We start from the raw sequence: 24,153 nt of genomic DNA, 5'->3' as shown, positions 1-24,153 counted from the left end.
TTATGTTATTTTGATTCTACATATGCTTCCACTGTCAAATGGAATTATTAAAGATTTTTCTGCGATCATATCTTGAGCAATATTACTGAATCGTTAAGTTACGATTGTTCAGTTATGCCTTGGAATATCACGTACCAGGTTTAAAATGTGTGTGTTGGGAAGGGTGTGGGGATCAAAAACTCATGAATTTCTCAAATGCACAGAAATAAAGATATGGGATTTCTGGTAATGGATGATTTGTCCAGATAATTTCTTTTATTGCTTGCTTGTCCATATCACTTACATTTTGTCCCAAATTAAGCATTAGATTTTTCTTTTTTTTAATTTAATTTTTTATTTTATATTGGAGAATAGCTGATTTACAATGTTGTGCTAGTTTCAGCTGTACAGCAAAGTGATTCAGTTATTCATATACATATACCCATTCTTTTTCAGATTCTTTTCCCATATAGGTTATTACAGAATACTGAGTAGAGTTCCCTGTGCTATACCGTAGGTCCTTGTTGGTTATCTATTTTATATATAGTAGTGTGTATATGTTATTTACAAACTCATAATTTATCCTTCCTCTCTCTAAGCACTTCAGATTTTAAAGAGCCCCCTAAAGAAAGCCTGAAGTTCCTTCACCAAGACAAGTGGGTGAAATGATTGGGATGGATGGGTGCATATTTACTGATTTGGAAATAGTGATTGTGACCTCCCTCTGTGCTTATAGACCTTCTCCAGAGTGGACAGTGGTACAGCCCAAGCTGAGGTCAAGCAGGTCATTAATGATCTGAAGAGCTTATCTAAACTCACACTATTTTTTTGTAGGTCTCGGCATATAAGAGAACCCTGTCTCTAAAAGAGAGGAGTGTCAATAAGAAGAGTCATATACTCTCTTTTTTCCTACATGACTACTGAATCCAGAATAACTTTGTGTTTTAAAACAATGTGTGCCCATGTGTTGCTTAGGGAAAATGAAGAAAGGCTATGGCCTTTGTCCAACCAGTTTTGGTTAAGCTCTTTGAACATCTGGATTGAAAAGTCTTTGGGGTGGCACCCAGACAAGTACAACCTAAGCCTCTTTGTGTGGGCTGCACTAATGAGATCAGACTCACCTTAGTCTCTGACACAGCATCCTGTTAGTTTACTTCATATCTCTTATCATCATCAAGTGGTTAATTATTATTCCAGTTTTTTGTCTAGTTGTTTTTGTCTATTTTTCCCCGATAGATTCTCACCTTTTTGTGGCAGAAATCATATCTTGTTCTCCATTATATTCTCAGCTTCTGCCGAGGTGGCTGAACCAGAGTAGGCAACTCAAGAGCATTCATTAAATAAACAAATGAATGAATAAATGAATAATAAAGAGATGGTCTATTTAATAGATATTTTAGTATGGAGAAATTTGGCCTTTGAGGGGAAAAAAGGTAATGTTAATCACATAATCTCTATTAACAGTATAGATTTGTAATCTGGGTACTTGCTGCAAAGACACACAAAAGAAATGGATAGATTGCAACCAAATTTTGAAAATATATTTGGTATTATCTGACGTAAATTATATGTTCTACATGAAACTGACCTGGAGAGGCCTGAAGGCACTGTGAAACCTTGTATTCCTCAGAGTCAGAGAAGCGGAGGAGGACTGAGGGGGCCGCTGAGTTGCCTATCCAGAAAGACATGCCACACATATTGGGACATCCTGAACAAGGCCATTAACAGTTGTTTGAGTCTCAAATTAAAGGTCACTGAGACAGAGGCACTCGTTTGCAGCAATGATTTGTCCTTGAGATGCTTTTCCTTGGACAACTCTATATACCAAGGAAGCTCTGGGGAAGAGTGAATACAAGTGTGGGGGACCAGGGTCCCCACTTCTTGATGTTCATGCCTTTGAGTAATCCACTTACTCCCTTGGGTGTAGATGGGACCTGAGACTTGTTTCCAGCCAATAGAATATGGAAAAAGTTACAGAAGTTACTCCCATGATTATGTAACATTATATAAGGCTGTTCTTTTCAGCTCTCTCTCTCACTCTCCTTCTGGCCTTGAATAAGCAAATGATTTGTGAACTGTTTATGGCAAGACCCACGGGGCAAGGAGGGACTGATGACCTCTTGTGGTTGAAGGTAGGTGGCCTCTGCTCCACAGCCAGCAAAAAATTCAAGAGCTCTGTTCTACAGCAGCAAGGAGATGAATTCTGTCAACAACTTGAGGGACCTTCAAAGCAAATCTCTCCCAGTGGGGCCTCTAGGTAAGAAATCAGCCTTCCCAATCTCCCAATTCATCCCACCCCGCCCTTCTCCTACTGTGTCCACACGTCTGTTCTCTATGTCTGCCTCTCTATTCCTACCCTGCAAATAGGTTCATCTGTGCCATTTTTCTAGATTCCACATATATGTATTAATGTACAGTACTCATTTTTCTCTTTCTGACTTACTTCACTCTGTATAACAGACTCTAGGTCAATCCAGGTCTCTACAAACGACCTAATTTTATTCCTTTTTATGTCTGAGTAATATTCCACTGTATATATGTATATACACTACCATGTGTAAAACAGATAGCTAGTGGCAACCTACTATGTAGAGCAGGGAGCTCAGCTCGGTGATCTGTGGTGACCTAGACGGGTGGGATGAGGGACTGTGAGGGAGGTCCATGAGGGAGGGGATATATGTATACATATAGCTGATTCACTTCAATGTACAGCAGAAACTAACACAACATTGTAAAGCAACTACACCCCAATAAATTAAAAAGAAAAGAAAGAAAGAAAAAAAGAAAGAAAGCAGCCTTGTGGACATATTAACAGCAGTCTTGTGAGACCCAGAGCAAAGGACTCACTTAAGCTGTGTCTGGTCTCTGACCAATAGATACTGTCATAATAAATGTGTGTCATTTTTAGCCATGAAAATTCTGATAATATGTCATATAGTATAGAAAATGAATATAAACAGATTAATGAATTTAGTATTAAAGATCTCATTAAGCTCCTGAGTAAGACTGAGTAAACCTGCTATGCCTATATCTACAAGATATAGCAATTATTAAATAAATTGTGATACAATTAATTGGCTATTCAAAAGCATGCTCTCAATGAAGATTTAATGACATTAAGAAATGCTCAGTCTATTGATAAAGCGGAGCTTTGTAAAACCAAAAGTAACTATAAGAATATTCACCAAGATATTAACTATTACATCTGGACCATGGACTTACAGAAGATGTTTATTTTCTGCCTTATCTTTTTCTGAAGTTTCCATATTTGGAAAGTATTTTGTATAGACAGAAAAATATCTTGTTCTTCATTTCATTTTGGTCATATATTAAGATCTTCTGCATTTGGTTAATGAGAGATCCATGTCACAACCTCCTCTTTGAGAGGTGGAGCTCGATCAGTGTACCATCTAAGCTCGTAAACTGACTACTTGGTTGGGAAGCCCATCTCTGCCACTTAGGATTACTGTGACCTTGGTGAGTTACTAACTGCCCTTTCTAATTTTTTCTCAATCTGAAAAAACAGAATATTATCATAATAGACTTACCTTATAATACTGTTTAAAAGATTAAGTAATTTAATAGATAAGGGCTTATAAGAGTGTTTGACAAATAATAATCAATCAATCTTCTCATTCCCTTTAAAAATAACTTTGATAACTAAGATGTGCAAACAAGGATTTCAGGCCCCTTCCAACCAAATTCTGTTACTTTTCAGTGTATTGCTTAGAAATGGTGAATTACAAATGTATGCATGTATGTATGCATATATGTATCTGTATCCTCTCACGTAAGTCAAATGATGTAGGATATCTATTATGAGAGGACTAGAGACTGTCATTCTCCACCTTTTGATATTTATTTGATATTTATCTTCCATTCTATTTTGTTCTTAATATAATAGGTTAATAAAAATTTGGAACTGACAGGAGCTTGGAAATTGTCTGGTCCATTGTCTGGTTTTCTATTTCTATTTTGTGAATATAACGAGTGACATAACTGTGGGAATGTTAACACTGAAACCACACAGAATATCAGAAGATCCAGGAATTAATCCCCTTCTCATTCTCTCTCTGTCTCTCCCCTTCTCTCTCTCCACTCCCCTCTCCACACATACACAAAGTGAATATTTATGCACATGTTTATTTTCCATTTCTTCAGTTACAAGCTCACTTATCCACAGTGTCAAAGCATTTCCTTTCTTGGCTTCGTCCTGAAGGAAAGGTTTATTATGAATTTTTAAACTCCACAACCATCATAGGATTTCATAAAAGAAGTGCTGACAGAAACTTATTTATCCTCTTGAGAATGCAACACTGTGTATAATAAACATTTAGTAAATTGTTAAACAGCATATGATAAAATGTTAACATAAATAAAAGAGAGTACCTAAATGAATTTTCATTGCTTTTGTTTTCCCCTTGCTGAGCTACAGAGTCATTTTAATAAATAAAAAGAAAATAGTGGGAGAAGTGAGAGCAAAATTTACAAAAAAAGCATGTCTATCCCCAACTCCAGTTCTGTTTCCTTCTTCATGTCTTTTCATTGGTAAGAACTTGTTTTATCAGTGAACAATTAAAACCATCACTATAACAACAATAACAATAGCAACAGTAAAAGGTAGTTCCCAAAGACTAAAGCAGTTTTAATAGGCACTTAGCACAAATGTGGACAGTTCAACTACTTCAGGAATCTCTTCATTCAGAGTAATAATACTCTATCAGACACGGAGGAGCCTTTTTTATGAGCAAGGCCATTAAAACATACTCCCATGAAGATTTGCTGGAAAAAGGAACCAATGGGCACCACTTGACATATTGAAACATTCATTGTAAAATACAATTTAAGTATAATTTTGAACAAAGCATGGGTACCATTTATAATTAATTAAATGCTCAAAATGTTTCAAAACTCTCCTTTACAATTTTATTTTTAAAAAATACAACAGGAAAAATTCTGTTAAGATTTCAAAAGGAATGTGTTCACAGAGGTGCATTTGTAGAATTTTCAGAATAATAAGCAGCTGTCTTGCCAAAGTTATCTGATTTATAAATTTACTATTACTGCTACTTGGGAGCCAGCTGCTAACTTTGTCTCATTTTCCTTCCGTACGTGGTTTAAAGATCCAGTTGTGAGTGGTCTTGGAACTCATTTTCTGAAAACACTGGGACAATATTCCTACTCAAAGATCTTCAACTCGGGATTTAGGGTGTGTTTCTTTCACTTGTCGCTGGTGAGGATTTTACACCTATTACATTCTGAGGTTTGACACTTTTTTTCTAAGTAAAAGCTATAGCTTCTGAAACGGTTTCAACTAGCTAATGTTTAAAACAATTGCAGAAGTGATCAATTCCAGGGTGTAGATGTGATTAAAGAGATAATGTTTCATGTCTTTTGGAAAGCTGCCAAATATGAAAAGCGGTTTTCTTAACATAGTGTCAATAAGTTGCTTGCATATCTGCCTCACCGAACTGCTGTCTGAATGAACATCTTTGACCCTGTACTTGAGGTCCTCTTTTGCAGCCTGCGCCCAACAGCCCTTTCTCTGAAGGGAAATATGACATTTCTCTCTCTCATATTTCATATGAAGCATTTTTTTTTCCTCTCAAAGTTTATGTGTAGGATTTGACTATTGTGCATCTTTTTCACTGCTCTGAGCTGGCGTGGATTCTGTCACACATACAGGGTAAAACTTGTCTTACAGAGGTGGTAATGTGGAGGCAAGGAGGTAGTCTGCAGTTTTTACCACATACTAACTATAGGATGTTTAATGAGATATATTTCCCATTTAGATTTTCATTTCTTAACATATAAACATCATATAACATATAGGCTATAAATATATATTGAGGAATAAAATAAATACTACATGTAAAGTGCCTGGCATATAATAAGTACTCTTCCATATTACCACACTATCTCCCTTCCCTTTCTTTATTTTTTCCCTACAGAATAATAGAATTATTTTCATTGTGTATTCTAAAAAACAGGTTTTAGAGTCAAATCACTTTCTTGTACATAAGTTCTTCAAATTTCTTTAGATTATATATATATATGTGTGTGTGTTTATATGTTACCTTTAAACAGTAAAATAATCTCTATTCTTTTTTAAGCATATGTTTTCTGTCTCAATTTTCCATTGACACCCAATAACTATCTAAAAAGCCATGGAAGTTACCACTAACAACTTTGGGGAGGTTTCTGGTTTAGTGTCTCTAGACTATCAACTTTATGTCATGATCTATGAAGTGTCCTTTGCTCCTCAAGAAACATAAAATTTCCTTGCTCACTTGTTCTTCCACTCCCACATGAATGAAATAAATAATAGGGGAAAATATAGGACAAATTATAATATTCCAAAGAGGTCTAGGAGGTGGACACATGCTACATCACTAGGGAAGAAAAACTAGAAGAGCGTCTTTGGATGAGACAGCCCTGATGTTTCAGAATAATTCATAAGCAGCCATTCCAAAGTGAAAGCTGTCAGTGAGCAGAAAATATATAAAGTATGTTAAGTGGGAATAAGATGGCTGCTCTATCACTTACAATTTACTAGGCTAATAACATTCTTATATTCTTCTTTGATATATTAAAAATATGTATAAAATGGATCTGAGTGTCATTCCACTATAAAGTAGTTCTGTATATTCAGGTTGATATGTATCTAGGGATTTTATTTACTGATGTTTTGACATATGAGATTTTGGTTGTTGCTGAATGATAACGTAAACTTGTTACTCTGGAATTCAAACAGATTGGGCATGGCTTCTTTTTATACTGATGGTGATTGTTTCATAAACATTTACTGTTTATTTTTACATATTCTTATTTTGCTTAGGTACTTCAAAGTGAGGTCTGAAGTTAGCTTTTCTACTCAAGAAGGACTATTAAGAAATACTGGTTACAGTGAGCACAGCTTTTTGTGCACAGACTATAGTGACTGAATGCCTAATCAGGGAGAGTCTGGGAAAAATTAAAGAATTGTTTTGGGTGCAAGAGTATGCTGACTAGAGTTGAATATAAGCTCTACAATTTAGGAACTTTTTTCCCTCTAGGTCCCCAGAGACGAGAACATTGCTAGGCACATGGTGATAATAAAAGAACATTTGTTAAATAAATATAGTATTCCTGCTTGATGTAAACTTCTATATAGTATAAAATATATATTTATTTGAATACAATGGGAACATATATAAAATCATGTAATATTACTATTTCATTTTAAAATGAAGCTCAGAAATTTGAGATGATTTTCTCAAGGTCTCACAGCAAAACTTAGCTTAATTATCTAGTACCAAAAGTAGCTGGGCTTGGTAGAGATGATTGTCAAAAAAACTTTTTTTTTTCAAGAGGGACTGAACAGTCTCTTTGGGGAGAATGTATCTAAGGAAAGAGGATCCCAGGCATGATGCATGTATCCTAGGAAATTTCTGAAACTGGAGGGGCTCACTATTCTGAGTCCAGCTTGATGGCTCTGATTTAAATCTGTCCCCAGTCCAACCTCATAGATTCATGGGAGACAGGTCCAGAAGAACAAACCAAAGTTAGCTGATTCTCAAAGTCTATATAAACCTTTGGGACATAGAGGAATGGCTTTGAGTTACAGTTAACAATACAGAGTATAAAACAGTATTACAAAGAATTACTTTGTTAAGATCATGGTTATCATAGCTGTGGGGAAATTGAATTACCTAAATTGCTAAATACTATAGAATATAAATATATAATACAGCCAGTATAATTCATGATTCATCTTCAGTAGTTAAGAAAAGATGTAGATTAAGAGTCTGATAAATAAAACATATGGTCAAATATATTTAGTGACTTATGATATGAAAGACACAGTGTTCCTGCAGAAGATTTAATGTATTTATTCTTCATTTTGGAGAAAGATGGATTAGATATAGATTGTTATAGAGGAAAATTATATAGTAAATATATTCAAAACATGTATGTGTACATAGATAAATGTTGAATCTCAGTAAATACACTTAATTTATACTTGTTTGGATCAGTTCTTCAGGTTTTATTTATTTATTTATTTTTGCAATGCCATCAATTTGACTTCACAACACAATGAATTTGACTTGGTTAAGGTGTAGAATTATTATTTATCATTAAAAAAATTCCAGGAAAGAGTCAAAATTGCATAACAATATTTTGCTGATATTTACTGGTCAGCAAGTATTGAAAAAAATTGTGTTTTTCCTAACTTCCTTAATCCATAGATTTTTTTTAAAAAAAGGTTCTAAAATGATTTAAAAAACAAGTAAAGTTTTAGTGATATTGGAAACCAAGTTTAGAAAATGTCAAGTAAAATAGGAGCAAAAGCCCTATCTAATACAAAATAAAGTTTATCTATTTCTTCCTCTAAATTATAACACTTTTAAAATGCTGTCACTGGTTCATTCTCTCATAGTATAGAAAAAAAGTTTGTCTCAAGTGGTATACGTATGGAGACTTTGGACATATCATTTTGTTTTCTCCCTCTCTCATAAAATGATGAGTAAGATGGTTACTTATAGATAGTATTGAACATTGTTCCCCTCATGGGTTAAGTGCAGCAAGTGGGAAGGAAGAGAAAAAAGTGCCATGAAATGCTCATGGACCCTGCCAACGTACTAAATTATTATAATTGCAGAGGTGTATACTAGTGCAGACACTTGGGGGCTCCCAGGAGCAGAAGTTTTATCTTGATTAGAGTACTACTAGCGCTGCATTAATGAATCCTGGCTACATGCATATAGCGAGATGTGGCTTTAAAAGTTAGGTTGTAACAATACGGGACATATTCACTAATTAAAAAAAAATCTCTTTGCTGTGCGTCATCCTGGCCCTCATGTTGTTGTAGAGTAATTGATATCACTGTAATGGATGCTGTAAACCTCAGGCTTTCTTCCTTTTCTCTTCATTTCTAAAGCAAGCTTGGTTGTTACCAGTGAGTATAAGCTTTGTAAGCAAGGATGCCAGGACCTTATGATGATGAAGTCTCATTACTGCATCATCTTTAACACCACCTCAGCTGTGGTAACTTGAATTACTAAATTCTCCCCTTCTAAATTCAAGTCACTCCTTTATCTTTATTAATCTTTTCCTTAAAACTTGGATCCTTATCATTAACACATTCTATTTTAAATGCCAAGCATTAGGTAAGAAGTGTGTATATATGATTCTAGTTAAGTATATGTTAAAATATTCAAATATTAGAATTCAACAATTATGAAGTCACTTATTAAATTCCTTGCTGTTTGTACAAGGATCTGGCATCATATGGATGAATCACATCTTCTATTGTCAAGCAACAGTCTGTCCCTAGATGAATTTGACAAAAAGCTGCAACTAAAGGAAGATTCTTGACTGGAAGCAGAGAAATTGCCCAGAACCACTATAGAAACCCCACTATTATTTGAAACTTAACTGCTCAAAACTGATTGGGTTGTCACTGGTGTTTCCCCTCAGGGGCAGAGCCTCATAACTAAATTTATATTTTAAAAAGCCAATATTAGAAAGCCAGGAAACACTGAATTCACTCTCTTAATTATGTCTTAATGCTAGTAAAGCCATGTTATGCTCTGGGGGATGGCAATATCAATTTCAGTCTAGAGGAAAATGTAAAATGGGAGCAAGCAAAAGTTGTTGAAGTACAAATATAAAAGTAGGGGATCTATTTTTAAATGTGCAAATGACCACAAATATTAAATTAAAAGGACATTTTATACTGGCAAAATATATCACTTACTGAAATTCTTAGAGCTCAGTGAAAAACCACAAACCTGTGAGTAAAAAGGAAAGAAATTATGCCATTAAATAAACTTTCTAGAATACTACTAAGCAAATTGTCAGCAAACAAGATATTAAGACATTGGCAAGATGGTGGGTAGTCACATTTTAAAAGGGAAATATTGATTCAGCTTTTATGGCTTGAAAAGAATTATTAGAGGGGTTTCCTTTCAGCTGCTTTGACTTGCATCTTTCTAAGTATACTAATTTCACATCCTTTTCTTGCCTCAATGAAGTTTTACCATCCCATGCAGGGGTCCGTATTTAAGGCAGGGTATAGAAGGAGTCACAGTAGGCTGCAAAAGCTTGCGATCCATTTCCACAGTTTAGCCTGGGGTAAAGTATAGTTATCCTGTGAGATACTACAGAGGAAATTCAGAAGCAGAATGATTTTCTTTAGAAAGGAGAAAATGGCAGGATGTTCCTCACACTGTTTTTAGGCCATTCATTGGGGATGTGTTTATAAAACAGTATGAGAAACTTGCATGAACGATTTGAGTAAGAGAGAAAGCAATAGAGTGACACCTCTCTGGAACAATTGACTAGGTTATTTTCATAATATTGGGGCACAAAATATAAAGGATAAATTTTATGGATTGAATTTAAATCGAGTGCCAATTTTTATCTCAGTTCCTTTTTCAATAGGAGTTGTAGATAAAATTTACTTTCCCCCTACTGCATTATGGTTTTGCCTTCTTGTTGCTCTCAGCTCACTTTTTCAGTTATTACTTTATTTTTAAGTTTCTTACTTAAAAAAATTACACCAAAAAACAAATTAAAGGTATAAAATGTCATAAACACCATCAATAGGATGTCAACATGACACAAAACAGCATAATATATTGTTAAGATGAATGCTTAATCTGGTGACTAAAATTTCTAGACGTTTGGTATTTTCATAGAAGAGAAAAATGCAAACACTTTTCCATTTTATTACCACCTTCTTCATACAAATAATAATTACTTTGAATTCATTTCATTTTGCCACGGTGGGAACAGAATGCCTGGCATACAAGGAATTCCACCTCGCAAAGCTCCTACAGTGGAAGAGAAAAACATGTGTTTGATAAAACTGAGCAAAGTCCAATGTTCCAGGTTGTAGATAATTTAAGGTACCTTGTGTTGGGGAGACCATCCTCCATGAGCCCTGAGCATGTCTGCCTATTCTTGTTGAGTGCTCCAGATTACAAGGCCTATGCTTGTCACATAGGCCACTAAATAGGTCATGGTGATCAAAGTGTGCCTATCTGGTCACGCTCAATCCCAGGCAAGGTAGATGTGTCTGCTGCTTGTACAAGCAGTGCTGGATTCTTGGCCTTGAGTTTCTCTCCTTTAACAGAATTCACTGTTTATGTAAGTGTCATCTGCTCCTTTTTGTCCTCTCCAGGAATTGAGCCTAGAGAAACTGGCCCAAATTTGCTGACCCTCTGGCAACTGCTTCTGTTGTGAGTAATAAAACCTTTAATCTCTGATCCGTCAGTCCTGAGTCTTCTCTCTGCATTCAGAAATCTGTAGCAAACTAAGTTGTTAGCTTGCAACCAAAGTAAAATCTAGACCTTTTCCAGCTCTTGAAATGTTAGAGATTCAAAGGTGAAAATAGAAAATGTGTTCATAGAAATGTCTAGTCGATCTCGATATAAATATTGGAATCACATGTACATAGGTAGAAACTGAAGTTGTGGGCATAAGTAGAGAATAGAGTCATAAGAGTATAGGCTAGAGTTTGGGTTTTGGGTAACGCCAATAAACACAGGTTTGCTAGAAGAGCATGAGCCCGGACAAAGACAAGAAGAGAGAGACCGGAGAGGTAGGAAGTTAAACAAGAGAATACTGTGTCACAGAAGTCAAGAGAAGGGAATTTTTCAAAAAAAGGTAAATATTCAACACTGTTGAGAGATAAGTAACATAGGAGTAAAACCCCCATTGGATTTAATGAGATGAAGAAGAGCGATACAGAGAGTTACTAGAAGGGAGGGGTTGAATAAAGGCTTATTAAAATACTGGGGAAGGATCTATGGACAAGTTGTGGTTGAATACACCAAGGGAACACATAACCTATTCCCTAGAAGCCAGGATAGAATGTCATGGGATGAGGAAACATAGATCCATGGGATTGCATGGATACATTGAAAGCACAGGTGAAGGGAATTCCTCACGTAGAAGAAGGAACAACTTGTCCATTATTACAGGAAGGAAGGAAAACGAGATGAGTGTGATATTATAGGATTTAACATTTGTTAGCTGGAAGATTAAGTTTTAATGGCTTCATTTTCACTAGGAATAGAGTCAACACATGAATTGGCATGTACTGGGCCTTAAAGTTTTCATCAAGTTTTAAAAACATGTTTTGATAGAACATGAGTGAGTCAATCAGAGAGTTAGAGGAGCACAGTTAGACAGTGTTGAAGGCCCTTTTCAAGGTCATGGCTTTGTAATACAATTTAATGGGTAACTTTGTTCATAGCATTTAACTTTGAAAGTAGAGGAATTTAGCATACGTCTGGGTTTAGCAAAGGCAGTGGTTTTCAACCATGGGTTGTACATTAGCATCATGCTAGTAATTTTTGAAAATCCTAATGCCTAGGACACATCTCAGACCAATTAAATGAGAATATTTACAGATGAGACTCAGAAATTATATCCTTATAACTTCCTAGATGATTTGATTGGGAAAGCAAGGTTGAGAATCACTGACGAAAAGAATGGAAGAGGTAAAGTTTAAAGATGAGAGGTATAAATTTCTTTGCATGTTAACAGGTAAGTCATTTGAATCTTTGGTTTCTCTGAGTGGAAGCCCTAAATGAACGCTCAAAGTGTCTTCTGCAGACAGGAAGGAGTCAACCAGTGATCTTGCTTTGCAGCCAGGTTAATAAAACCAAACAAGGAATCCTACTAAACTTTTTGTCAGAGACAAAACTAACAGGACCCTTCAAAATAAATCTTTAATATTCACCACAAAAATTTATAGTTTTAACTTATGAGTTATTTTCTTGCTACAATCACCATCAGGGGCAGGGAGGTGTGGGGATGGGGAGAAGTTGGTCAAGAGGTACAAAGTTTCAATTATGTAGGATAAATAAGTTCTAGAGCTCTAATTAACAACATAGTATCTGTAGTTAATAATACTGTACTGTACAATGAAAATTTGCTAGGACAGTAGATCTCAGATGTTCTCACCACAAATCAAATCAAAACAAAGCAAAATGAAAGGTAAGTATACAAGGAGATGGATAACCTTAAATATACACAATTTTTATTTTTTAAAAAAGTACAAAAATAAACCCTGTATAATATTGAATTTAAAATCGATAAAATGATTCCTTTTTTTCAGGTATCATGCAAACAGAATGAATAATCATTGCATATTTGATCCTACACATCACTTGAAAATATTGTATTTTGACACATTTTGATCTGAGAACATCCACAGCAATGTGGAACACATTTCCCCTCATATATCTTGCTTTAAGCCCACTGGAATCATTAGATTCTATTTACTCAGGGTTAGATACTGCTGTTACAGCACAAGTACCATTGACATGAATGCTATTATGTCAATCCAAATTTACTTAATTTTTTGAATAATTTCATCATTAAATAATTTTTTCATTGGACCATTTTAAAGAAAAAAATCCCATTTAACTGATTATATTTTTAATTGGGTTAATTTCAATTACTTTTTGCTTTCAAACTTATTGTTGCAAAATTTTTAAAAAATGTTGTTCCAGTTTTCTACTTGATTAAGTATAATGTGGTAAACAAATAATCCAATATCTTTCTGACAATCTCATGCCCCTAGAGTGACTGAAGATTATAATTCAGACTATCAATTTTAATTGTACAATATTGCAAAACTAGAACACTGGAGGGCATTGTATTAGTCACAAACTACACCTAAAGTTTCTTTTTCTTTTGTCTTTTGTTTTTAGTTAAAATATAAGTCATGATACTTGTTTATTTTCTTATCACCCAAGAAGAGGCAAGATAATTCCACTCCTAGGTATGTACACAAGAGAAATGAAAATATATCCACACTAAAAGTTGTACACAAATGTTTATAATGGCATCCTAATAGTCAAAAAGAGGAAACAACTCAAATGCCCATCAACTGATAAACAGATAAGCAATTTGTGGTGGCCATACAATGGAATATTATTTGACAATTAAAAAAACTGAAGTATTGATATATGCTATAATACAATATGCATGAACCTTGAAAACATGCTGAATGAAATAAAAAAAAACAGTCACAAAAGACCATGTATTGCATAATTCCACTTATATGAAATGCATAAAATATTGAAATCCATAGAGGTTGCAAGTAGATTAGGGGTTGCCTAGGGAAGGCAGGTTGAGGAATTGGGAGAAAATGAAGAGTGACTGCTAATGGGTATGGGGTTTCTTTGTGGGATGATGAAAATGTTCTAATATTAGTGCTGATTGCATTACTGAATATACAAAAAATACTGACTTGCACAATCCAAAAGGGTAAATCTTATGATATGTAAATTACATCTCAATAAAGCTGTGATTAAAGAAGAGGCAGGTAGTCTTAAAAATGATTGAGAATTTTTGTTAAAGTTTAATTCTAAAGAGATATATTTTCTTCTTTTTCTCTTTTTACTTATTATAGCTAGAGTAGATTATAGTTCCCTCAAATGATGAATTTTTAAAACATTCTTTGATGTACTACTCCTAAATTTGCTTCTGACTCATCTGTTACTCAGTACTTCAGCTTTTCTCTATCAATAACTGCAGTCTTGTGAATCACTTTTCAAAGATTTGTTTCTGTCTTTCTTTTAAACATAGTCTTCTGGAGCTGTTGTACATGGTTTAGTGATAAAATTTTGTAAATTTTTATTACACAACTATAGATTTTCTATTGTAAGTACTACATTTCCCAGGTTTCTCTATAAATAAGTAATTCTCTCACCTTTTACTTTTGAAATATATTTTGAGGAATCTGTGTCTTTATTAAAGAATAAGCATAAAGCCCTGAAAGAACTTATTCAAATAGAAATAACAGAGTTAAAAATGTTGCATTCCAAATTTATGAATAAATGCAAATGCCTCATTAAAAAGCAAATCCCTCATTTAAAGTTGTTCAGTGGAATGGGACTCAAAATATTCAATCTGGTTAAATTTAATATGCTGAAAAATCATATTCAAAAATATTTAATGGGCTTAGAGAAATGTTAGATCAATCTGCTTCTACCTCTAAATTGCTAGTAAACTAGTGACTTCGTTTACACAAAACCTTCTTATCGACAGAAATTCCTTGCTTATCTTAATCTATTCACATCATTTTCTGGAAAAACATGGTTCAAATTTTATCTCATCTGAGATACCTTTACAGATAAACCTGTCTTCAAGATGTCCTGATACTATACCATTTAAATACTGAAACATACCGTTTGTGTGTTACACATTTGAACCTCATAATATCCTCTTCGTGATGGGTGTCAAGTTATTTCATGTTATATACTTTGTCTTATAATTAGATTTTCAGTATTTCAATGGCATGTCTATATGTCTGATTTGTTATATATTTTAGAGTGTATAGACATAAAATGGCCATTATACACATACTGGATTATTTACAAGGCAGATATATATAAATAAATTATATTAAAATAACTCGTTTATCATAATATATTTTGTCTCCTACCTCCCTTGCCACTTCTTCAGTATTTCCTTTGTAACTATTGCCCTTCTAATAATAGTAACAAAGGAAACACTGAAGAAATATAAATGGTATGTGGCTGCAGAAAAGGAGGTTTTCTGTATAATCATAATCTACTTTGTCAAAAACTGAGGAAAGGTCAGAGAGAAGCAACACCAAAAACATCAATTTTAGCTTTGGCAATATCAAAATTGTCATTAATAAGTGCACTTTTGCTATTGTGGAAATGACAGAGCCATGGTAGAGCTGCTTAGGGAAAAAACAGCCAGTAGGAAATTCGTAGTGCTGAGTTTCAGAGACAAAGGCTGAGGGGGGAAAATATGCTGTTTATGCAGCATCCCAAACTTACATATTATTTTCTTCCTTTGAAGATCGGAGTGAACTAAGTGGAGAGAACAGGATGCCTGGCAAGCATATTGGATGGGTTGGGTTCTGCCATTGCCTACCCACCACTGTAACTGCCTTGCTTTCATTCATTTAGTAATTCACTCCTTGGCTGAGGACTTCCTTTGCCCTGCACCTTCCTAGGTGTTGGAGCTGATACAACATATGCCTCCGTTTGTGTCTCTTCAGCTTTTGATGAAATGGATAAGCGTTAGCTCTTGAAAGTGAGGTAGCTGTGCATTGGGAAACAAGCAGGTTCTGTAGGAGGAAGTAACTAAGATTTAGTGAAAGGGCATGTATATCTTTACAACAGGAAGAAAATGTACAGTTGGATGGGATCGTGTGTTGTAGGCTATAACTGGCTTATTTTTCCAGGAGGTTTTAGTGTATAATCCTCATCACATTTCATACTCAATGTCTTCAAATCCTGTTTGCACTTTTTATTTAAAGGGTTCTTTCATCCCACTGAGTTGTTTATCCTAAAACCTCATCATGCCTTGCGTTAAGATATAATTCCCCACATGGGTATTTGTTTTTTTAATTAATTAATTTTATTTATTTATTTTTGGCTGCATTGAGTCTTCATTGTTGCACGCAGGCTTTCTCTAGTTGCGACGAGCAGGGGTTACTCTTCATTGTGGTGTGCATGCTTCTTACTGCGGTGGCTTCTCACTGCGAAGCACAGGCACTAGAGCATGTGAGCTTCAGTAGTTGTGGCTCGTAGGCTCTAGAGCGCAGACTCAGTAGTTGTGGCTCACGGGCTTAGTTGCTTCACGGCATGTGGGATCTTCCTGGACCAGGGCTTGAACCTGTGTCCCCTGCATTGGCAGGTGGATTCTTAACCCCTGCGCCACCAGGGAAGTCTCTCCACATGGGTTTTGTTCACTGCATTTCAGCACAATGACCTTTTTATCTCACCCGTGTCCTGCCCACTAAGCCACCTGCTATCCTGGGGCAAACCTGGCTTTAAAACATCTTCCTAAAGCACACCATTGAGAGTATGTCACTCTATCTGGTTTGTGCAATTTAATATTTTGTAATTTAAAAGTTAAAAAAATACATTTTAAACAAAAGTTACATCCTTAATAGGATATTTCTTTTTCACTCTCACGGAAACAGATGTGCCACGTGTTCATCTCCTACGTCAAACTCACCGTGTGTTTACTTTGACTGGTTGACTGCTTCCTGTACGTTTCCTTTACTCCATCTGGATGTTTACAATTGTTCCTTCCCCAGTAAACTACTCCAGTGAAATCTTTTCAAAGCCCTCTTTCCTGCTCCCTTCTACTCTTGTTATATTCTCCTGCTTAAGCATGGGGAGCCACAGTTACAAATGGGAGACTGCAGACAGATTTATTTCCATGAACATAACACTCCAGTTAAAGAACACTTCAGCGGCAAACAAGGGATTGTTTCCATAACGTATCTTTTAAAGGACATTGGACCAATATTTCTTGGTATGCTGAAGGTTTTTTCTCCCTATATTTAATTTAGTTCTCCCATTTGATGATTCGTTACCCTCTAGTTTAAAAAAAAGTGCTACAATCTAAATTAAAAAGAGATTCTAATTACCTCTCTTAGGAGGAAAAAAGAATCATCCAGTAATTTAAAAATATTTGAGCTATATTTTGATGTGTTAAGCAAATAGACATATATATATATATATATATATATATATATATATATAATTTTAATGAAACATAGCAGGATGCTTTAAAACATGTTTTCCTTAAGAGAGTTCTAAGCACAGCTCTAGACAGATATGTTTTCACTTTAGTTTTAAAGGCAGAAATGACAGTGCTCTATGAATAAAAATCAAAAGTAAATTTCCGAATAGGGGAGCCTACTTGCTGCAAACTCTTGTTCCATGGGATTTGAGATTATACATCAGGCAAACTAATAGCCTGCTGATTTCAACCTCAGTGAGTGACAGGCGACCCATGGTGACAAAAGATCTAAAAATATATCAGGCTTTGGCCATTAAAAGCCTTATCAGCAAGTAACAAAAATCAACAGAGCTTTAAGATTGCCAGTGCAGGGATTTAAAAAGGCTCCTAGCAAGGGAATATTACTAACCATCCTGATAATCTGTTGACATACAATGCAGGCCGCCTCTGTCACCACTTTCTGGCTGAGAGCTTTAGGTGATGAAAGGCAAAGTGGTTAGGGGTGGGCCGTCAGCATTAATACTGACAGTCTACAGCGGGGCTGGATCTGTGGTGAGGGGACATGGGCACTAAACTTGTGGCAAAGTGTAGCCATGGTTCTGAAGTCAGCAGGTGTTTAGATTTGCATGTTTCTGAAAGAGGGCTGTATCTACTTTCATATTCTCTATAGCATCTTGATAGCTAATCATTACTTTTAATACTGTAAATCCTATTTAGAGTCAAAGATTTTTCCATTTGTACAGTAAGTAATTGGTTCTTTGTCTTGTCCCCCAAGTGCCTTTTGGCACAAAAAACTGTAAGGAAACAGAAGTGCATTGAAATGTTAAGTCACTATTTGTGAATTCTAACTATTCCCACTGAAAGGATATAAAAGTGGTGTGCCAAGGATATACTTGGGTAGAACCAGTAACTGTACAGTGTTTCCTGTTTGCATTTTCCAGGTCTGTCTCCTGATAGATTCTTTAAAGTGACACATCAGAGATCTGTTAATGGGTTGATAAATGACCAAGGTTGAAAACTGACATCTAGTGTAGTCTGTCATCTAGTGCAGAGATGGTTTTCTATCCATTCTGCCAATGCAGGCACATTTCTAATGTCTTTCCAGATATAGAGTGGAGATGAGAATCAACCTATTTAGCTAAAGAAATAGAAAAAAAGAATGTGCTGTCTGATGCATAGAATAAGATAATTAGCTGGAAGACTGAAAGGAAGAGAGAGACAGAAAACTAGGAACAGTGGGTAAGACAGATGAGAAGAGAGCTGATGATAGTGGAGATATGAAACATAAACCAAAACAAACAATTAAAAACCCACCAATGTAGCTACTACCAGACTCATCAATGGCAGAGAATTAGTGGGGGAGCCAGTTAATGAAAGATTTTATGACACCCTTATTGGCAAGTCACTTGCCAAAATTTTCTAAAGATAGCTTCATGAATAGCAGTAAGGAAATCCTTGCCACACAAATAAATGTATATTTTCCTTTTTGTTTGAGGTATATATAGTGGCTCCACTAGTAATTTCTGTCAAGAATCTGGTCAGGAGTCATCAATCTGATGTATAGTAATGGCTGAGTGAGGAAAAATCAGTGGAATCAAATTAAGGAGTAAAACACAGAGAAACACATGAAAAACTCCACAAAGAATGGATAAAATACAGCTGAGGATGTCCTGATGACTCTAAATGAATTTGTGCCAGGAATAATGTCATATTCTCTCTCCATCTCCACATTAGTGTCTCTCTTCCGTTACTTCCCCCCATCACATTCTTCACCACTTTTTTCCAAAATGGGCAGATTAAAGGCAATCTTAAGGGGGGAATAAGCAGTTGCATAAGGGTGGACTTCAGCCGGAATAGAGTTCACATGGTAGGGGTGTGGGGGAGAGAACCTCTCCTTGTGTCTGTCATGGTGAAGACAGGGAGACAGAAGAGCTTAAATTTTTCAGTGATGGAGGCCAGCAGGTTTCCTCCTCCCCTCAGCATCATCCCTCACATTTCCCTATCTGTCCCAAAGTTTGAAATTCACTAATTCCAATTATTTTGTTTCAAAATATCTAAAGATATTTCTCACTTGTGTTTTGGTAGATCAGCGATTGCCTCTTTCTATGTAACAATTTATTTGATATTCAGTATTTCCAAAATTCAACTGAAATAATCCTTTGAGAAGATTTTCTCCTGGCTTTTACCCCTTATTTTGCATACCTCTTGCTATGCTAGTATTGACTTGTTTAATTCTGTGTTCTAGAGCAGGAACTATAGAAAATCCGAGAAATAATGATCTCCAAAAATTTGGTTAGTAAGGGTCTAAAAAAGAAACGTGCTTTTAGGACAGGGATGATACAATAGAGTGTAAAACTGCTAAATATTATGTTAAAATTTTAATTTCACTTGTAACATTTGTTTGCTTGTTCCCTATACAGCCCTGTTACTAGTACAGTGTAGAGAAAAATTCTTTTCATGGTCACAGACTATCTGCAGCTATATTGTAAGACATGGTTGGAGTAGCAAAGTGTCAGGATGTTTTCTAGCTCTCATACCCTACGATTCTGCAGCTGGTCTTTAAAAATATGCATGTTTTCCAAAGGAAAATAGAGAGAGGAAGAGTGTGCCTGGAAAATAACTCTATTTCAATAAGTGAATATATATTATCAACTTTGAAAAAACAATTTTCTACTGGTATTAAAATCAAGGATGAGTAGATCCTTCAGAATGCTTTGCTTTATTCTAAGAATGTAACATAACCAAATTCCTAAGATGAAAGCTGTTTTTGCAAGAAAGAAAGAAGGAAAGAAAGAAAGGAAGAAAAAAAAGAAAGAAAGGACGGAAGAAAAGAAAAAAAAAAGAAAGAAATAAAAAGCAGACCTCAGCATTTACTATACCTGGATAATAACATATACAGTATATTCAACTCTGTTAAATGTCTGTGAATGTAAAAATAACTTTCCCTCATAGTATTGGATGAAATGACAAAAATAAAAATAAAAACAAAACAAAGAGGGTTTTTTGAGCATTATCTGCACTTTCCTTCACCACAACCTGGTGTCCGTAGATTAGCTTTACTGTGCACAGGTTATCCCACTGGAGGTGTCCTGCAAGGTTGGACATACAAGGCTAAAAAGAGTGATCTAGGCTGGAGATACAGATGAAAGGAGTCACTATCATACAGAAGACCTTCAAGATGGCAGAGGAGTAAGACATGGAGATCACCTTCCTCCCCACAAATACATCAAAAATACATCTACATGTGGAACAACTGCTACAGAACACCTACTGAACGCTGGCAGAAGACCTCAGACTTCCCCAAAGGCAAGAAAATCCCCATGTACCTGGGTAGGGCAAAAGAAAAAAGAAAAAACAGACAAAAGAATAGACACAGGACCTGCACCAGTGGGAGGGAGCTGTGAAGGAGGAAAGGTTTCCACACACTAGGGAGCCCTTTCACTGGTGGGGACAGAGAGTGGGCAGGGCAGAAGCTTCAGAGCCATGGAGGAGAATGCAGCAACAGTGTTGCAGAGGACAAAGTGGAGAGATTCCCACACAGAGGATCAGTGCCAATCAGAACTCACCAACCTGAGACTCCTGCCTGCTCACCTACTGGGGTGGATGGGGGATTGTAGCTGAGGCTCGGTCTCCAGAGTTCAGACCCCAGGGAGAGGACTGGGGTTGGCTGTGTGAGGACAGCCTGAAGGCTGCTAGTGTGCCTCCCAGCTAGCTGGGAGGGAGTCAGGGAAAAAGTCTGGAACTGCCTAAGAGGCAAGAGACCATTGTTTTGGGGAGCATGAGGAGAGGGGATTCCTGCTCCTTGTGCCCACAGAAGGCAGAGCACATCCTAAGTGAGCTTCAGAGATGGGCATGAGCTGCGGCTATCAGCTCGGACCCCAGAGACGTGCATGAATCACTAACGCTGCCACTGCTGCCACCAAGAATCCTGTATGCAAGTGCAGGTCACTGCCCACACCCCTCTGGGAGCCTGTGCAGCATGCCACTGCCAGGGTCCCATGACCAAGGGACAACTTTCTCAGGAGAACACACGGCTTGCCTCAGTCTATTGCAATGACATGCTGGCCTCTGCCCCTGCAGGCTCGTCCTGCATTCCAATTATGACTATAATACTCCTCCCTCTCTCCTGTCTGAGTGAGCATGAGAACCCTTATCAGCTGCTACTTTAACCCTCTCCTGTCTGGGTGGGGAACAGATGCCTGAGGGTAACCTACATGCAGAGGTAGAACCAAAACCAAAGCTGAACCCCATGAGCTGGGAGAACAAGGAGGAGAAAGGGAAATTTCTCCATGCAGCCTCAGAAGCAACTGATTAAACACCCACAATCAACTTGATAAACCCTGCATCTGTGGAATACCTGAATAGACAACGAATATTCCCAACATTCAGGTGGTGGACTTTGGGAGCAACTGTAGAATTGGGGTTTGCTTTCTTCATCTGATTTATTTCTGGCTTTAAGTTTATCTTCATTTAGTTTTTAGTGCTTGCTATCATTGGGGGATTTGTTTATTAGTTTGATTGCTCTCTTCCTTTTTAAAAATTTTTAAAATTTCTTTTATATTTTAATTTTTAAAAGTTATTAAAAAATTCTTCTCCCATTTTCTCTTTTTCTGATTGAGTATGTGCATGTTTCTTTGTGTGATTTTCTCTGTTTAGTTTTCCTTTTACCATTTGGTTTGCAGTTTGATCTGTTCTTTTTTTGTTTTTTCCTTCTTTATCTTCTGAGTTATGAGGCTGGCAGGACTTGGTACTCCGGCCGAGTGTCAAGCCTGAGTCTCTGAGGTGGGAGAGCCGAGTCCAGGACATTGTACCACCAGAGACCTCCCAGCCCCATGTATTATCAATTGTCAAGAGCTCTCCCAGAGATATCCATCTCAACACTAAAACCCAGTTCCACTCAACGACCAGCAAGCTCCAGTGCTGGATGCCCCATATCAAACAACTAGCAAGACAGGAACACAACCTGAGCCATTAGCAGAGAAGCTGCCTGAAGTCATACAAAGCTCATAGACACCCCAAAACACACCACCTGATGTGGCCTGGCCCACCAGAAGGGCAAGATCCAGCCACACCCAGCAGAACACAGGCACAAGTGCCCTCCACCAGGAGGCCTACACAAGCCACTTAACCAGACTTACCCACTGGGGATAGACAACAAAAATAATGGGAACTACGAACTGGCAGTCTCAAAAATGAGACTGCAAACACAGTAAGTTAAGCAAAATGAGAAGACAGAAACCCACAGCAGATCAAAGAGCAAAGTAAAAACCCACCAGACCAAATAAATGAAGAGGAAATAGGCAGTCTACATGAAAAAGAATTCAGAGTAATGATAGTAAATTTGGTCAAAAATCTCAGAAATAAGAAGGAGAAAATACAAGAAACATTTAACAAGGACCTAGAAGAAAAAAAAGAACAAACAAACAATGATGAACAACACAGTAACTGAAATTAAAAATACTCAAGGAGGAATCAACATCAGAATAACTAAGACAGAAGAATGGATAAGTGAACTGGAAGATGGAATGGTGGAAATAACTGATGCAGAGCAGAATAAAGCAAAAATAATGAAAATAATTAAAGACAGTCTCACAGACTTCCTGGACAACATTAAATAGAACAACAGTTGAATTATAGGGGTCTCAGGGAATAAGAGAAAAAAAGAAGGTTCTGAAAAAATACTTGAAGGGATTATAGTTGGAAACTTCCCTAACATGGGGAAGGACATAGTAAGACAAGTCTAGGAGGCACAGAGAGTCCCATACATGATAAAACCAAGGAGAAACATGTCAAGACAGATATTAATCAAATTATCAAAAATTAAATACAAAGAAATAATATTAAAAGCAGAAAGGGAAAAGCAACAAATAACATACAAGGGAATCCCCATGAGGTTAACAGCTGATCTTTCAGCAGAAACTCTGCAAGCCAGAAGCAAGTGGCAGGGCATACTTAATGTGATGAAAGGGAAAAACCAACAACCAAGATTACTCCACCCAGCAAGGATCTCATTCAGATTCGATGGAGAAACTAAAACCTTTACAGACCAGTAAAAGTTAAGAGAATTCAGCACCACCAAAACAGTTTACAACAAATGCTAAAGGAACTTCTCTGGCAGGAACACAAGAGAAGGAAAAGACTTACAAAAACAAACCCAAATCAATTAAGAAAATGGGAATAGGAACACATATGTTAATAATTACCTTAAATGTAAATGGATCAAAGGCTCCCACGAAAAGTCATAGACTGGAAGAATGGATACAAAAACAAGACCCATATATATGCTATCTACAAGAGACTCACTTCAGACCTAAGGACACATACAGGCTAAAACTGAGGGGATGGAAAAAGATATTCCATGTAAATGGAAATCAAAAGAAAGCTGGAGTAGCAATTCTTATATCAAACAAAATAGATTTTAAAATAAAGACTTTTACAAGACACAAAGAAAGACACTACATCATGATCAAGGGATCAATCCAAGAAGAAGGTATAGCAATTGTAAATATTTATGCACCCAACATAGGAGCACCTCAATACATAAGGCAACAGCTAACAGCCATAAAAGGGGAAAATGACAGTAACACAATAATAATGGGGGACTTTAACACCCCACTTACACCAATGGACAAATCATCCAAAAAATAAATAAGGAAACAG

The sequence above is a fragment of the Mesoplodon mirus genome (assembly GCF_964341445.2).
Source record: "Mesoplodon mirus genome assembly, chromosome: 17".
Lineage (NCBI taxonomy): Eukaryota > Metazoa > Chordata > Mammalia > Artiodactyla > Ziphiidae > Mesoplodon > Mesoplodon mirus.
This window is presented reverse-complemented; position numbering follows the sequence as displayed.